Source organism: Ovis canadensis, chromosome 16, assembly GCF_042477335.2.
Source record: "Ovis canadensis isolate MfBH-ARS-UI-01 breed Bighorn chromosome 16, ARS-UI_OviCan_v2, whole genome shotgun sequence".
Taxonomy (NCBI): domain Eukaryota; kingdom Metazoa; phylum Chordata; class Mammalia; order Artiodactyla; family Bovidae; genus Ovis; species Ovis canadensis.
In genome coordinates this window covers 19548877-19552991 of record NC_091260.1, presented here as the reverse complement: position 1 = coordinate 19552991, position 4115 = coordinate 19548877, and the positions used below count along the sequence as shown (strand labels likewise).

General features: G+C 53.1%; 1 pseudogene; it reads right to left on the bottom strand.

Moving 5' to 3' along the window:
- Nucleotides 1-318: 318 nt before the first annotated feature.
- Nucleotides 319-3029, bottom strand: LOC138421658 (heterogeneous nuclear ribonucleoprotein U-like protein 1 pseudogene; annotated as a pseudogene).
- Between the last annotated feature and the right edge of the window lie 1086 nt (nucleotides 3030-4115).

Here is a 4115-nt window from a genome sequence, read left to right as displayed (position 1 = left end):
AGTTAGGTTAAAGATGATTCTGTGGTTTTGTTTTGTGTGTGTTTTGAGGGTGTGGCTCTTCCTCTGTCACCTGAACTCAGCAAAGAAATGGTTATCCTGATGAAATATCAACAGCCGACCCACAGTAAAAATGGACAAGTTCTAAAAATTAAAAAAAAAAAAAGCGTAATTACCAAAAAAAAAATCTGTCACTGCTTCCTCCCTCTGCATTTTGCTTTTTAAAACGTGTTTTTTTAAGTTTTTGATTTTTTTTTTAAAATCCTGGAAAGTAGACAGTAAAGCAGCTCCTGGAAGAATTTACAACCAACTGCATGAGAGTCTGAGAAGCTGAGGGCCTAGAGCAGGGCTGGGAGGAGAGGACAGGAAGGGGCCCTCCCCTCAGCCCTGTAGCCTCACTGTATGACCAAGGCAAGGGACAGGGGGGTCTTTAGTCAAAAAGGAGGAATGGAGGAAGAGGAGGGTAGGGGGACGAACAGAAAATAAAAGGTCATTGTTGCCTGTTGGAATCCAGAGGAAATGCCCGGCCCTGTGTGGGGGAAGAGCCCTTCAGAGGGGAGGCAGCCTGGGAGGACCCATCCCCCAGCACCACGGGACCCGGGAGGGATGGATGAGGAGGACTGAGGTGGGCGCTGGTGGAGGAAGCCGGCAGGGGCCTCCAGGGCACGTGGCTACTGTGCGCTTGTGCCCCCCCGTGTGTTCCTGGAGTAGCTCCCGCAGTCATAATTCCCGTAGTACGGCGGCCACTGGCCCTGGTTCTGATAGTACTGGTTCCACTGCTGGGCATGCTGTTGATACTGGTTATAGCTGGGCTGAGGGTAGGTCTGTGCTGCGGGGGGCGGTGGTGGGGTGTAAGGGGCTGGATTGTAGCTGCCGTAGCTCCCATAGTTGTAGGCAGGTGGTGGTGGAGGCGGAAGTGGTGGGGCTGTGTAGCCCTGGCTGTACCCTCCCTGGTTGTAGGGAGGTGGCTGGCTATAACTCGGCTGTGGAGGGCTGTAGCTGCTGACAGGAGGGTTGCTGGTATTGGCGCTGGAGCCGGGGATATTGCTGTTCTTGTTGTAGCCGCTGGCCCCTGGGGGGTTCCTAGCAGGGCTGTAGGTGGGTGGCAGTGGCTGCTGTGGCGGAGGCTGTTGCTGGGGAGCCCGGTTGTAGCTGCCTCAGTTGTTGGAGTTGTTGTTGTCCCGGTTGTTGTTACCCCAGCGGTTCTGGTTGTAGCCACCACCTCCACTGCGGTTGAAACCTCCTCGGTAGTTGCCTCCTCCACCGCTGCCTCCTCCTTGATTTTGGAAGCCTCCTCGGTTGCCCCCTGGGGGACCTCGGTTGTCATAGCGCTGGAAACCACCACCACCCCCGCGGCCCTGGAAGCCACCCCCGCCTCGGTTGTCAAAGCGCTTTTCAGGCGGTGGTCCAGCCCTGCAGCCCTCCTCGTTGTAGTGCCTCACCAGCTACTACAGCTACTGCAGCTGCTTCCTCTCGCTGCAGCTCAATGAACAGCACCTTGTCCAGGAAGTCCCCAACGCTTTATTTTTCGGTCTTTCAGGTCCTCATCAGTGGGACAAATTACAATGGCTTTGTGCTGGAAGCCTTCAAATGGTCTCATTTTTCGTCTCTGGGCTGACCCATAAACATTTGTCTGATCTAGGATATAGTTGCGCTTCTTGCGGGCAGCAATCTGGATGAGATGGTTGAGGCACTGAGTGGCCTGCTGGATCAGGACGTCCCAGCGGCCGGCGTAGTTTCACTGACAGCGTAGGCCCATTACCCGCATCTTAACCATGATAGCATTGGTACCCATTGGAGGGGTTGGAGGCTGTGTGTTTGATGGCCCACGTGGTTTTGCCAGCAGTGGGCAGGCCCACCATCATTAGAATCTCACACTCTGCCTTGCTCTTTGGTCCAACAGTACCCTGGATGCGCTCACTCAGGGGAAGGTGCTGGATGAAGGTGAAGCCTGGGAGGACAGAACAGTAGGGCTCTGCCTGCTGCCCGAAGTTGAACTCCACCGCACAGTTCTTCACCAGGACGTGAGGATAGAGGGCCTGACCCCCTAAGGCTTCCTTCTGGATTCGGAAGGCAATGCCCATCCACTTCCCATTTTTGGTGAAGGAAAGTTCCACGTCATTTCCACATTCAAAGTCCGCAAAGCAGCCAATTACATCATTCTCTGCAAACTTGTCTCCATAGTTTTCAAAGCGGCTATTGGTGGGCTTCTTCCCAGTGCCTCCGTAGCCATAGGAGAAAGGCTCTTCGCCTAGCTGAGTGCTGCAAGAGTCCAGGGACCAACCAATGTGGACCACGTGGGGGTTGGGCTCTGTAGACGGAAGGTGCTTCACAGAGATTTCTTCATTGATCTTCATCTCAAAGAACACTCGGCCCCTTCTGACCCCGTAGCTGGCACAGGCTCCTGACCACAGGTATGCAAAGCCTTCGATCGTGAGCGGGTAGCCACTACTCCGGTCTCAGGCCACCTTGAAGTGGAGGTCACAGTTATGTGTCAATGGCCACAAGGCTGTCATCAAAGTCATCTTCATCCTCTTCAGCCGGAGGCTGAGGAGATCGCCCCCTCCTATCCTCTCAGTGCTCAAAGTACCCCCGTCCCTGGTTTTCTTCATAAGGCCTCTTTCGACTCTGGAATTGCTGTCTGTCTGGTTTGTGTTGAGATACTTCCGGTGGGAGGAAGCTGGTGGGTGCTTCTTGCTTCATCTCTGTCTTCACTTCTGGGCGATAGGCCTGCTGCTGCTGGTCCATTTCCAGTGGTCTCCTCTCGTAGCCTGACTCGTTCTCTTGCTTGATGACCTGCGTCCCATAGAATTGGTTCTGCATGGTAATATTGTCCATGACATCTCCTCGTTGCTGCGCCCGGGTCGCCCCGGTTCGTCATCGGCCTCGAGCTCCTGCTCGTCGTCGGGCTCCTCGGCCTCCAGCGCCGCCTGCAGCCGCTCAGCAAGCTCGGCCTTGAGGCCGAGAGTGTCTAGGCCGCGGCGGTGCAGCTCCTCACGAAGTTCGTTCACCTTCAGACGGTGCACATCCATGGCCCGCCCTCGGGGCGGCCCCCGAGCCCGGCCCGGCCTCCCAGGGCTCTGTCCCCCCTAAACCTTTCCTGTCAGCAGGCGAAGGGGGAAAGAGAGGGGGGGCCCACTCCAATGGCGGCGGCGGCGCCACCTCCCTCCTCCTCCGTCATGACCAACTTTTAAATATGATAGCATATTAAAAAGCAGAGACATTACTTTGCTGACAAAAGTTCATCTATTCAAAGTTATGGTTTTTGCAGTAGTCATGTATGGATGTGAGAGTTGGACCATAAAGAAAGCTGAATGCCAAAGAATTGATGCTTTTAAACTGTGGTGTTGGAAAAGACTCTTGAGAGTCCCTCGGATTGTAAGGAGATCCAACCAGTCCATCCAAAAGGAAATCAGTCCCGAATAGCCATTGAAAGCATTGATGCTGAAGCTGAAGCTCCAATACTTTGGCCACCTGATGTGAAGAACTGACTCATTGGAAAAGACCCTGATGCTGGGCAAGATTGAAGGCAGGAGGAGAAGGGGGATGACAGAGGATGAGATGGTTGGATGGCATCACTGACTTGATGGACATGAGTTTGGACAAGCTCATGTTAGTGATGCCTTCCCTCCACTCATCACCACTACCTCGTTCCTGGGCCATCTGGCACACGTAACTTTTTGTATCCCTGAAAATCTGGTTTCACCCCATCTTACTTGGATCAGAAAGTCATCTCTACAGAAGAGAAGTCTCATGCACTGGATGGTGGTGATGGTGGGTGCTTCAGAAGTGTTTGCATTTTACTGGGAGGAAAGTCTGTGAGGATACACCCTGTTCTGAGTTGAGTTGTGTCCCTCACAAAAAAAATGGTGAAGTCCTAATCATCCTCAGAATGTGTCCTTATTTGGAAGTAGGGTCATTGCAAATGTTAGTTAATTTAAGATGAGTTTATACTGAAGTAGGGTGAACCCTTGATCTAATATGATTGGTGCCCTTGCAAGAAGATGGTTGTAGAAAGACAGACACAGGCGGGGACAACACCATGTGGCAATGAAAGCAGAGTTTGGAATTTACAAGTCATGCCGAAGACTGGCAGCAAAGCATCAGAAGCTGGGGAG